This window comes from Microtus ochrogaster, chromosome 1 (assembly GCF_000317375.1).
Source record: "Microtus ochrogaster isolate Prairie Vole_2 chromosome 1, MicOch1.0, whole genome shotgun sequence".
In the NCBI taxonomy this organism is placed as follows: Eukaryota; Metazoa; Chordata; class Mammalia; order Rodentia; family Cricetidae; genus Microtus; species Microtus ochrogaster.
The window spans coordinates 20496155-20510243 of NC_022009.1; the positions used below are offsets into that span (position 1 = coordinate 20496155).

The 14089-nt window shown below is 43.3% G+C and overlaps 1 protein-coding gene and 1 pseudogene across 3 annotated transcripts in view; one reads left to right on the plus strand and one right to left on the minus strand.

The window, feature by feature from the left end:
* Nucleotides 1-14089, plus strand: part of Rgs6 (regulator of G protein signaling 6) — a 545705-nt gene that overhangs the window by 91654 nt on the left and 439962 nt on the right. The window lies entirely within an intron of this gene.
* Nucleotides 6668-7353, minus strand: LOC101985462 (annotated as a pseudogene).

Consider the following 14089-nt stretch of genomic DNA (forward strand, 5'->3'; position numbering starts at 1 on the left):
GAGAGAGAGAGAGAGAGAGAGAGAGAGAGAGAGAGACAGAGAGAGACAGAGAGAGACAGAGAGAGAGAGACAGAGAGAGAGAACTGCACACCATGTTTATTGTGGCACTGTTTTCAATAGCTGACTTCCAAGATGAGCCCAGGTGTCGTCAACAAATGATAGAGAGAGTTCTGTGTGTGTACACAATGGGATTTTACAGTCATAAAGAAAAATGAGATTATGCCAGTTTCAGGAAAGTGGATAGAACTGAGGCCCTTAACTCATTCCCCCAATATCAAAAACCCCTTTTAAGTTTTTTTCCCCTTTGCCTAAGGTGGGAAAGTCCATGCTGCCTCCCACGCACATCTTTTTAATGGAGAGTACCTATTTTCCTTTCCATCTCCCTGGCTACCCCACTGCTTTCTGTCTCCCTTTGCAATTCAACAGAAAGAGACAAATCATGCCCTAGTGGGAAATGAGGGAGTGTAGTGGGCTGGTTTTTCCTTTTGATTCAGAATAGAGCTGCATGGCTGGACTGCTTTCCACCAGGTGCTTAGAAGTTTCCAGGCAATCAGAACTCTCACCAGCGCTTTGGGACATACTCCAGTAGAGCCTGCCCTTTGGATGCTCTGCCTTTCTGCAGGGTTTTTCCTTCTGAGAAGAGGACAGAGAAGCATAAAGTTGTCTATGTGCTCTCTAAAATACTGGACCAATAATTTTTTTTTAAAAAATCCATTCTTAAGATAGTGTGTTTGCTATAAGTAGATATTAGCTGTGAAGTAAAAGATAGCCATGCAACAGTTCACAGAACCAGAGAGGCTTAAAGGGGGATGTAAGGACCTCTCTGGGAAAGGGAAATAGAATAGATTTCATGGGTGGACTGGGTGCAGGAGAGGTTGGAAACAGGGGGGATCAAGTGTAGTGGGCAAATACTGGGAGAAATGACTGGAACGCAGGGGCATTTTGGGGGTAAGGTGGAAACCCAATACAAGGAAAACTCCATGGAATCTATAAGAGTAGATTAGTAGTCTCTTATAGCAAAGTCTCTTAGTAATGGGGGACACAGAGTTTGAACAGGCCATCTTCTGTAACCAGTCAAGGCTTCAAGTGGAGGGATTGAGATATCAACCCAACTATAAAACCTTTAACCTACAGCTCGTCCTGCCTGCAGAGTATTCTGGGACCAGAGCCTAGCAGAACCATCATTAAAGAGATGAGAGAGACTTTATCCAGCAACTGATGGGAGCAGACACAGAGTCCAACAGCCAAACATTGGGCAGAGCTCTGGTAGTCTTGAGGAGGAGGGGAGGAAGACTCAGAGGAACCAGAGGGGTTAGGGACACAAAGAGAATACAGCACATAGAATCAACTGACCTGGACTTATGGTGGTTACCAGAGATCAGAGAGCCTTTAGGAATCTGGCCTAGGTCCTCTGAATATATGTTACAGCTGAGTTGCTTGGTGTTCTTGTGGGGTTCCTAACAGGGGGAACAGGGGCTGTTGCTGACTCTTTTGCCTACTTATGGGGCCCTTTTCTTTTAAAAAAAATGAAGAAAAAAGTGTGTGTGTGTGTGTGTGTGTGTATAGGGAAGAGTGCAGGTGCCTGTGGAGGCCAGAAGAGGGCATCAGATGCCCTGGAGCTGGCACTACAGGCTGTTGTGAGCCACCTGACATGGGTCCTGAGAACTGCACTCTGGTTCTCTACAATTGCAGCCAAGCAGTCTCAACCATGGAGCCATCTCTCCAGGCCCCCACACAATAAATATTCTCAATTTATTTGTTAAGTCTTTTAATTTGACCAATAACACATGACAATTGTAGCAATTAAAAAATAGGGAAGAGGTAAAACCATAAAATCCAGTGCCATCCCACATCTTGGTTATCAGTGCCTGCACACTTTCCTTGCGAATTCTGTGGGCTATTGTTTATTATGCTTTTTACTCATTAAATATCCAGAGATTATTATGATGATGATTTATACATTATTACCCAGAGTTAATTCACTGAGATGTGAAATCACAGACCTAATAGGAAAAAAACAGGATTCTATTCTCTTATCTGGAAAGGAAATAGAAAAAGACGGAGTGAAGACATTTTCTTCCAAGTGTGTGTTTGTATTGGGTGGTTCTAATTTTAAGTCAGAGAATGTTCTTTAACTCTTGCTTTCATGATTCATTCTTAAAACTTAATGGAGTCGGGTATGGGGATACAGCTCTGTGGTGCAGTATATGTTTTACAGATGCCAGGCCAGTGATTCTCAACCTGTGGGTCATGACCCCTTGCTGGTTTCCAAATAACCTTTTCACAGGGGCCACATATCAGATTTCCTACATAATAGAAATTTACATTACGATTCATAACAGTAGCAAAGTTAGAGTTATGAAGCAGCAACAAAAATAATTTTATGATTAGGGGTCACTACAACTTGAGGAACTATATTAAATGGTCACAGCATTAGAAAATTTAAGAACCACTGTGCTAGCCCCTGGGCTCAGGACCCAGAACTTCCCGGCCCAAATCTTTATTGAATACAACAAGTTCTAAAAGATGAAATGGTTTTTACTAACAAAACCTTGAAAAACATCCCAGGTCATATGTAATTGGAGGATAGAGAAGGAAATGACAAGTGGTGGGATTTTTATCTGGAAGCAGACATCTTTAGACCACAGAGGCGCTGGTCATGACATTGGTCCCTGATTCATTTACTTCTACTCCGACCACTAGATTAAAAATGGAGGGGCTTTTGGGAACACTCAGAAGAGTAATGCAAGTTCTTCTGAACTCTGCCTCCTGCTCACTGTGTTCCTGTGGTGCACACAGAACTAATCTGCACACACACGAAGATTTTCTGGTCGACAGTGCATGATTGGAACAGCGGGACCTGTCAGGCAGAGGCGAACAAGCAGGGCTAGACTTGTCAGAGTGGCAGGCTTGGCAGACTACAGCATTACCCCTGGGATTTCCTTGCTGGACCATGTTAAGTACAGTCAGAACTTTGCACAGGCGAGGTCCCCTTTTAGCCATTTGTTTGATGACTGCTTCCTGTTAATGAGACTCTGACCAGAAACCTCTTCTGGACTTGTACACTTTCCAGACAGGAAGGACTAGCAAGTCCATGCATTATATTAGCTTCTAAGATTCCTTTACTGATGTACAGCATCAAAAAAGCAAGTGTAGAAAGTAAAAACTTTAACAACCAAAGCCAGACAGTGGCACCAAAAGCCATTGAGCCAAGCAAACAAACTTCCAGGTGCATCTCTTCAAAATGGACTGGCGGGGTGATTTTGATACAATAATGACATATTTCTTTTATTAATAAGGAAAAGAAAAGGTAACTAGAAATTAAAGTCTAAGTTTAATATGAAGTAATAAGATGTGACAGAATTCTGGGCACTGAAGATGAGAAGTCAATGACCCTTTCACATTGCCCAGCCTTAGCGTCTGGGTTTCATCTGATCGTCATGTTAGCAATATTTTACTTTCATCTTTTATGACTGGTATATATGTGAGTCATGAAGGTTAAACTGTATTTACTACACAAGATGAAAAGGCTGTAAACTCAACATTGTGGAAATAATGACTAGAGAATGTAAGATGTAAAAGGGACTAGAAAATGGCATGACCAATGAGGGACTGTCATCATGGAGGGATGAGGGGTACATTCTAATAACTTGTCAAATGGAGAAAGGAAGATATAGACAGACAAGAGATTTAATAAATAGGAGCAGGGGTTAGCCAAAAAAGAGAAGGTGAAGGAGACCAAAAAGAAAGGGAACTCTGTCTCACATCATTCTTTCTCCAAGCAAGACATCACTAGAACTTGTTCCACATTTTTATAATCATGCTGTTTTAACTAGAGTTACCATCACTGGCATCAGGTAAGCAAGGGGATGAGATTCTAAGCAGAAATTCAGAGTATCATGCATAAACCTGATGTATTACGAAATTAGCATGGCCTTGAATTTTACATGTGGAAATGGGTGCAAATTAGATAGAAAAGCAAGAATTTTAAAATAGGACAAAGAATCAGAAAATTGGAATAATTAATTGGCTTAATCTTATGTCTGTTTTTCTAAGGTTGAGTCTCATGTATCCGAGGCTAGCATCACAGTAGGCAGCCGAGGATAGCCTAAATTCCTGATCCTCTTGCCTCTACCTCCTAGGTGTACATCCCCACACTGGTTTGTGTGGTCCTGGAGATTGAACAGGATATGTTCCATGTATTATGCCCAGATCACAGACTCCCCCCCAAATAAATTAGGAGACCAAGTCCTGTATGTAAAAGCAAAGAGCCTTTACTCTTTGTAGAAGGAGCAGCAGGCTGCGTTCCTGCCACCCAACTCCCTGCCGCCTGACTAGCTTATGCCCCGAAATAATTACATGGAAACTGTATTCATTTAAACACCGCTTGGCCCATTAGCTCTAGCCTCTTACTGGCTAACTCTCACATCTTGATTAACCCATTTCTATTAATGTGTGTAGCACCATGAGGTGGTAGCTTACTGGGAAGGATCTTAACCTGCGTCCATCTTGGAGAGGAGAGCTATCGCGTCTGGCTCCATGGTGTCTGCCTCACTTCCCTTCTTCCCAGCATTCTGTTCTATCTACTCCACCCACCTATTTTTCTGCCCTATCAAAAGGCTGGGGCAGTCTCTTTATTAATCAATGAAAGTAACACATAGACAGATAACCCTCCTACATCAACTCTTATCCAAGTTTGCAAACTTGGACTCTTTGTGTGTCCAGTGTATTGGAGTGATCCATCAGAAAGCCAGAGTTCAGTTCGGGTTGGGTTTTTATGGTAGCAAAGGTTGGGGTGAGGGATTTCTAAGGTTCAGGACTCCTGATTAGCTGACATTTGTCTAGGGGTGTCCTGGTGAAAAGCAGTGAGTGTGTGCTGGCAGGTGATCCTATCTACAATGGTTGGAACATTGGGAATTTCCTTTGGATGGTCTGTTCCTGGGTGGTGCCTGGGCAATTTCAGTTTGTGGTCTTTTTTGGAACCAGGTATTGCCTTAGGGCAAACTGGCTAGACTCGGGCCTCTAGACCTGGCTGGGTCCTTCACATGCTTTATGCTTCATGCTTCATGCCCTGAGCTCCATTCTGCACCCCTAAATGCTTTTATTTAGTATATAAAAACAAACATGCCTTAGAAAAGTCTCTATTTACCAAAGAACCCTGGACAAACAGGGCTCCTGGGGTTGAGAAGATGGGGGGGGAGGTGCAGGTAGGTGGCTTATCCTAACCACAGGACTAGGTCATACCCTGGGGGAGGGAAGGACAAGTTTCATTGCTCTGACATTTTCTTATAGTAAATCCCATAAAATTGAAAACGTCGCGATGAAGGCATTATCAGGAGATCCTGTCAGGAGTTTGCCGTGCCAGCTGTTAACTCTCCTTATCAGTGAGTCCGTGGGAACCAAGACTGATGGTGTTTTCCAACTCAGTAAACCACAGCGGCCTGACCCTCAAAATGATTCTATTGGCCTTCTTTCTTAAAGCAACTTTTTCCTACCTCAGTAGATTTGGGTCTGGAGGAAAAAGTAAGATGAAGATTTGCTTCCAGTCAAGGTCACAATGCTGAAAGTGGTCAAGGTCACCTAGGAACTTGTGCAAATGTCAGGTGGGGGCTGGTTAGGAAGGGAGGCAGACTGAACATGACAAAAATGTGTTTGGAGCATCAGGCCCACCTTTGCTAGCACAGGGACCAGAAAGAAACTCACGTTTAAACTAAAGGGTACTTTGTGTTTTAAAAGCTCCTAGGATGTCCAGTACACATCCCCTTTAAGAAGTAGCATTGAGATGTTATTTCAGTGGGCAGTTGTGCTTAGTTCAATCTCCAGGTTCCTTCACTGGTTACTATAGAACACATTTGCATTCTGTCTCATCAGGAGCTTGCCCAGGAGAGTGTTGGTGGCCAGGGTGTGGTAGTTCCGTTTCCAGCTCCCAGTTCATACTTGCTCATAGTGGGTTGATTGGAAATGATCCTGAAATCCAAACAAATTAACCTAGGGAAGACCTCACTGGGAAAGCAGGGAGGAAAGAGGTCTATTCTAACAGACGGGGCTGAAAACAGGGTAAATGGTGGCCAGGGTCATACCTGCATGGGTGCCCTCATCAACCAAGTGCTCAAAGAGCTAGATTCTCCAAACCTAGGGTTTTGCTCATGATATGTGAGACAGCCTTTGGGGCAGTGGGTTCCTGGTTCAAAATGGCCTAGGCTTTTTGCAACAGCTTCTGGATTCAACACACAGTTTTGAATGAAGTCTGGAACAAGATTTAGGAATCTGCAACATATTCTATGTGGCCTCCAGGGTGTTTAAAACCCTCCTAATACTTTAGAATCCACTGCTAATGGCCAAGATGTTTCTGCAGCCAGATGTTTGCTGGTTTTCTGCTTACGTTTTATGTCATGCAAAGTAGGAGTTTCAGAGCTTGCTTGGGTAAGGCTGGAATACAGTCTTCAAACTCTTCAGAGCCTGGTTGTGTAAGGAGAAACATTCTATTCTAAATTCTACGAAATTGATCTTAAGGTGACCTGCTGACTCAGATTCTAAACAGATCTGTCTTCTCTCTGGCTACTGAATGTCAGAATCGATAACTTTATGCTTGGGTGTTCAATGCTTCCTGAAAGTTGAAACATAGTTTCTTTTTTTTTTTTTTTTGCCAAAAAAGAGGGCACCAGACAAAGGCTTGTTTTATTTTAATGACTGATCCACCTGAGGCCACAGGCAGCCCACTATGTACAGACTCGAGGGAAGCTCTATTATTTCTTGGTCTCTTCCTCCTTGGACAGAGTCTTGATGATCTCCTCCTTCTTGGCCTGGAGGCGCTCCTCCCGGCACTTTCTTGCTTCCTTGGTCTTAGACCTGCGAGCCTCAGCCTGGTCAGCCAGGAGCTTCTTGCGGGCCTTGTCTGCCTTCAGCTTGTGGATGTGCTCCATGAGAATCCGCTTGTTTTTGAAGACATTCCCTTTGACCTTCAGGTAAAGGCTGTGATACATATGGCGGTCAATCTTCTTGGATTCACGGTATCTCCTGAGGAGGCGGCACAGGATCCGCATTCTTCTCATCCAGGTCACCTTCTCGGGCATCCGGGCATTGGCAGTACCCTTCCGCTTTCCTATGCCCATATGCCTGCCCTTCCGTCGAGCCAAAGTGTTTTTCCGGCATCGAGCCCGGGAATGCACAGTCACAGGCTTCCGGATGATCAGCCCATCTTTGATCAGCTTCCGTATCTGCTGACGGGAGTTGGCATTGGCGATTTCATTGGTCTCGTTGGGGTCCAACCAGACCTTCTTTTTACCACAGCGCAGGACGCTGGAGGCAAGCCTCTTCTGTAGCCTGAGCATACTCATGGCTGCGGACGCAGCAGCGAAAGGCTGAAACATAGTTTCAAACATTTCAGATGAGAAAGGGCGAAGCTTGTCACTGGGCTTGAAACGGAGGAGACCTAGAAAAGACAAAATGGTTCTGATAAATTTCTCGTCACAAAGCAGAGACAAGAAAAATAAAACCGTCCACAGCTCCCATGGCCTCGCCTTTGGTGGAGGGTATCCTGCCATAAATAACTCTGCCTTCCCTAGCCAACAATATGGATAATTGATAAGGCCACTCTGCTGGATGGGTCCTGCCGTACTGGATGTTAAGGTGCATTAATTTCTTATAGAAATATAAAGAATATAACCCTCAAAAGATCTTGGAAGTGTGGAGTTCAAAGTTGGAGTTTTCTGGCTAGGATTTGGCATTTTCCTGCTTTCATGATTGTTCATTCCTAGTTAGCCACACTAGGAGATGTGTGACAGGCAACATGAAGGAACCCCTGTGCTTTAACAGGACGGGGTCTGTTTTGTCCCTCTCCTTGCTTCTGACAGGAGATAGAATCTGGAAAATGGGACGATTCTAGCAAATTAAGTATTTGATTTCAACCAAAATCATAGAAAGTCTTGAAGTTTCTTCTCATCGCTGATTTTGCTGTCGTCAGAGAAATTTTTCTTTTTCTTCTATCTTTGCAATTCTTGTACACAGAGTTAGAGTAATCATGATTTCAAAAATGTATTAATTTGAGTGTGTGTGTGTGTGTGTGTGTGTGTGTGTCTGTACATGTGGCACACAAACAAAGATGAGAGGACTTGAGGAGAAATTCCATCATATGGGTCCTAGGAGTCAAACTCAGATCATCAGGCTTGGTGGCAAGCCCCTTTACCCACAGAGCCAACCACCACCGCCTGTATCCAGCCATCTTTTATTTACTTGCCTTTAAGTGGATACCTGTCTCATGGCTCATATAGCAATCAGAACACCATTTACATTGTGCTTCTGCCTCTGTGAGTCTCAACACATCCCTGCCTCGCTGCTGCTTTTCTCCCAGAGGCAAGCATCATTGTGAGTGTGTCCTTTGTCTTTTTCCTTCCTCGCCTGCTTAGGTGATGCAGTTTTATCTCACCTGCCTTTCAACTGTGTGAGACGGCACCATTCAGAGTTTATAAAGGAGTTCCCTTTATCCTCAGGAGTGTGTGGAGCTGTCCCCTTTTATCCTCAGATAACAGCTTCTGAGACATTTCATGCGGACCCAACATTTCAGCTGATACTGAACTCTATGTATGCTGTACTTCTGAGCATAAAGAATTTACAAGTGAGGCAAAATACCACACTGGCAATAATAATGAGCAATTCATAGAACAATCTTAGCATATTGAATAATATATTAAATCTATGAATTGGTTATTTCTGGAGACTTCTACCTAATATTTTCAGATGACTGTTGACTCCTGATAACTAAACCCATAGGGGATAAAACCACAGATAAGGGGGACTGATAGACTCCAAACCTGCTCTTATAGCTACCTTTATGTTCCTAAGTCTCATCTACATTGTTATTCCTGTATACCATTTTGATTTGTGGTTGCATGCTGGAATCCATAAATAATGTCATGATTGATTGCCATGCTTCTGTTATTGGGCAATGTGTCTCTGACTTTTTTGCTTCTACCTGAGGATCTGCGTCTAAGTATTGGAGCCTCCTCCTATGCGTGTTATGGGATTCCTTCAAGCATACATTAAGCGGTAGCTAAGGGCTAGTGCTGTGTATCCGTGTGCAACATTCTTCACATCTACACAATTACCATGACAGACAGATAGCGCAGTACCAAAAAGATACCTCAAGTCCACATATGCACCAACCCTCTCTTTTATAGTCATTAATTTTTGCCAATGTTGTGAATATACAAATCTTCTGTTAGACTCGTATTTCATCTATCTCTTAGATCAGTGGTCCTCAATCTGTGGTTGTGGGAGGTCAAATAATCCTTTTACAGAGGCCGCCTATCAGATAGTCCGCTATCAGATATCATATTACGATTCATAACAGTAGTAAAATTAAAGTTATAAAATAGCAATGAAATAATTTCCTGGTTTGGGTCACCACAACATGAGGAACTGTATTAAAGGGTTGCAGCATTAGGGAGGTTGAGAACTGCTGTCTTAAATAAAAAGTAGGAAATGGGATTTAGTTCCCTTTATCTAGAGAGACTAGAAAACAATTAACTTCTCATGCCTGCTTGGTTTGCTGGCACCCAAATTTTTCTCTGGGTTATTGCACCTTCTGTAGTCTTTCCCTGAGCTTGCTGGGGAATGTTCAAATCTTGCCACGCAATGAATCACCTGGGAAATTTCTTTAACTACAAATGTCTGTAACTCACCCCAGGGACCCTGATTTATTGGTCTGAGGCAAAGCCTTGACTATGGGGCCTCTAAAAGCTTCCCATGTGTCTCCTCTGTGCAGTGAAGGGCATGAATCATAGCTTCACATCCAGAAGTTTCCACTTCCTCATTTCTACAGTATGAAGTTGATGTCACTTTGCAGAAATTATCACTAATTCCATGTTCAATAGGCTTGGAATATTATTTTGGGGGAAGGTGACAGTAACCATGCAATGAAAGCTAGCATGAGCTAGCAAGTATGCTGGGCATGTGTTTTATATCTCTAGATGTCAAACTTCCCTTGTCTGCAAGGAACAACTTGGAAGTGGTTTACTTACTTTATGTTGTATTTTAATGTGGACTTTGACACAAGAGGTCCGTGTAGGAGCCTGGGAATGTGCAGAGTGATACATGGTCGTGTCTTAGGGTCACTTTTGGAAGAACTGCCTTAAAAGGGTCCTCCAGTGCCAGGGGCACTTGTATCAGTATTTTTCTGTTGCTGTGATAAAACACCAGACATGACCAAAAGCAACTTAAAGAATGAGGAATTGGCTCTGGCTTACAGTTCCAGAGGGGGAGCCCATAATGGTGAGGAAGACGTGGAGTCAGGCATCCAGAGCAGGAAGCCAGCTGATGGCATCTCATCACACAGGAAGCCATGAACCGGAAGTAGTGTGAGGTTACATAAACTCTTAAAGCCCACTTCCCTCACGTGATGGAGCAAGGCTCCATGTCCTAAAATTCCACCATCTCCTCAAATGCCGCCAACTGGAAGTCAAATACTGAAATGTGTGAGCCTGTGCGGGACATTCTTCATTCAGATTGTCATAGTAGTCTCACTGGCAGATAAGAGAATGAGAAGTTCAGAGAAGTTGAGAATCTGCCTCATGTCACACTGGTCCCAAGGGTTAAACCTTCTCAGTCCTGCTCATAATGTGTTTTCAGCAAGCTCCGGGAACCTGGGGAAGCCCTCCAGAATTGCACTATCAGGTTATCTGCTAGCATTCTTACTTAATCCCGGAAGACCTTCTCTCTTCCTCAAACATGACCCTTAACCTCTTGTCGTAGCCCACCCTGTGCCTACAGCTCTCCAGGTGGCTGCACTTGGAACATGATCCCGGGCTGTCTCATTGTATAGATTTACAGCGGGAAGCTAGTGTTCTCTTTGGACCTGTGTGGATATGTTTTGATGGAGACACTGGATATCCAGAGAGGGAACACTAAATTCAGACAAACAAAAGAGGCTTTTGATGTACGCCACAAAGAACTGTTCCTGCTAATGATCAACAGTCAGGTTGCAAATGTTTATCTCTCCATTATTGATTCAGACCTCTTGATTTATTAGGTAAGATACATTAATTTGGGGAGATAAAAAGATATAGCTGTATATTTCTTATATAACTTATTTCTTATTAGACACTGAGCTTTCAATTCCACCTTTTATTAAACATTGATTCTCTCATACAATATAATCTGATTACAGTTTCCCCTCCCTCCATTCCTCCCACTTGCTCCATACTTCCTCCCTATCAAGATCTGCCCCCTTTCTGTCTCTTTTTAGAAAAGAACAGGCTTCTAGGAGACAACAACAAAACATAACAAAATAAAATATGAGATGAAACATAAGCCATCATATCGAAGTTGGACAAGCCAAGCCAACAGACAAAATAAAAGAGTCCCAAGAAAAAGTGCAAGAATCAGAGCCCCGCTTGTTTATGCATTCAGTGGTCCCATGAAAGTACTAAACTGTAAGCTTAGTGTACCTGCAGGGGATCTGGTGCAGACCTGTGTTGGTGCTGTGCTTGCTGCTTCAGTCTCAAGGACCTCAAATGAGCTTTTCTCAGTTGTTTTAGAGGACCTTGTTCTTCTGGTGTCCCATGTCCTTTCTGTCTCCCCCACTCCTTCTGCCTCTTTCATGGGGTTCCCTGAGCTCTGAGAGGTGGGATTGATGGAGACCTCTTGTTTAGAGCTGTGTGTTCCAACATCCCCCCACCATTCTCTCTCTCTGCATAATGTCTGGCTGTGTCTCTGTATTTGTTCCCATCTGCTGCAGGAGGAAGCGTCTCTAGTGATGGCTGAATCAGGCACTGATCTATGAGTACAGAAGAATATTATTAGGAGTCATTTTATTCTTTCTCTGTCTTCTTTCATTTCTTTCTCTCTCTCTCTCTCTCTCTCTCTCTCTCTTCCTCCCTCCCCCCCCCTCTTTCTTTTTCTTGCAGTAGTATTTGGGTTTATAATAGGTGTCTGGACTATCTAGACTCTGGTTCTTGGTCACCCAAGCAGAGACACTGAAATTTCAAAAATGTCAACTTGTATAATATTTTTACTTCTTATTTGGCCCTAAAACAACAGCTTTTGTTGACAGTGGCTTCAGCGTGCCCTGAAGAATGACTTCTAAATTTATGTCCAAGTGAACGGAAGTCTTTCTGCCTACGTTTTAAAAACTTATACTTGGTGGGTGATTTTAGAAATGTTGGCCTATGGCCTATGAATTTTTAATTATGTTCATATCATATTACATCTGTAGAAATCTGCAGTGCAGCTGTGGATGTCTAGTGGAGCAAAATATGCTCAGAAGCTGTGTTCCGTGTGTGAGCAGATGGTGGCTTGTCAGGACACATCGTAATGAAGTTGGTGGTTATATGTTGCCATGAAAACCTCACCATGGCCATCAGGAACTACAGACCCTTCTCAGGGAGCCTGAGCGGACAGCAATGTTGTCATCTGTGTGGGCATCATGATCTAGATCCTTGGGCAATAAAATGGCTGTGCTCTTAAGTGTCCCTTAAGTCCCACATGTGAAAGGCTTGATTGCACCCTTTGGTACTGCTAGGATGTAGTGGGGCCTTTAAGAAGTAGATCTCTGTGAGAGAAAGTTAGGTCACCGGGGAAATGGCTTTGAATCACTGATTCTACTGGCTACACGAAATGTGGATAGAATTATTTATTTATTTAATGTTATGATTTTGGTTCATAGAGATTGAACCTTGGACTTCCCACAGACTAGACAAGCTCTTTACCACTGAGCCACATCTCCAGTTCATTCTTTACATTTTTATTAAGTTACCCAGGCTGCTCTTGAACTCATTCTATATAGTGCAGGCAGACCTTGATCTTGTGAACCTCATGCCTCTGCTTCCATGGTGGCCAGCATTGGTCTTCGTACCTATTGGTGTGCCTGCCTGATGATGCAGTTTAATCCCAACACTCACTGTAGAATGACTCCCAGGGATTTTGTACTGAAGTCACCTTTCTTTCCCTGAGGCACGAGCACATTAGCCCTTTATTAGCATCCTTGAGTGGCAGTAAATTCTTCTTCCATGTCTACCAACGGCTTCATCTTTGAGCCTTCTGATGCTCAACAGTTTAAGAAGCAGCCTGCCTCTTCAGTTCTCGGAAAATACAAGCTTCAGTCTTTGTAACTCTTCCAGTTGGTCTCAGCAGTGAATTCTGGATCAGTTCCACACGCTTGCCCAGTCTCTTGAAGGATGAGCTAGCCTCTGAATTGGGCTTGGCCTCAGGACCGTTCCAGCTCTACATGCTGGAAAATAAGCCTGACATAGGTGAGTGACTACCATTAAATCTGCCACGGTGCAAATGGTTGCATGTCTCTCTGATGCTAGTTATCCCATTGTCAAGTCATGACTCTCTTTGCTTGTCATCTTCCATGGAAATGTTTCTGCTGACAGGCACTGATTTATTGGAAGCATAGCTGCACTCAATCAATTGTAGAGCACTGTCCTCTGAGAAATGTCTTCCTCTTCATTAGTTCAGCTGTGCCCGCTTGCAAGAGGTCATCACGGCAAAGCTTTTTGGTAACAGATCATTAAAGGAGGGTGTGGGGATGGTCACTGGATCCTCTCCCGAGAGTTCAGCTGCTCTTACCAGGCATTTGAATGTGGTTCTGCCCTAACTGTACATGGCCTCATGTGCTAGAGTATAGACAGAGCAGTGGTTCTCAACCTTTCTAATGCCGTAACCATTTAACACGCTTCCTCAAATGGTGGTGACCTCCCAACCACAAAATTACTTTCATTGCTACTTCATAACTGCAATTTGCTGCTGTTATGAATCATAACAAATATTTGATATTCAGGGTATCTTAGTGTGACCCGAAAGGAGTTGTGGCTCCCAGATTAAAAAACCACTGCTATAGAGGCTAAGGGAAGTTAATTGAAGGCAAAAACTCTATCTATGTGGTTATGGAGAAGCCATCATCAGTTGGGGTGAAATCTTTCTATTATGGTAGTTTTGGGATCACTCATGCACTGGTGAGCAACACCTCACTCACAGTCTATAGATAATCCCAGTGAATTCAGTGAATTAGTCATTCCCCTAATTGAACTTCGGTGAAACTTATCTTGCTGTTGGGATTGTATAAGCAGAGAGTATAAGTATATTATTT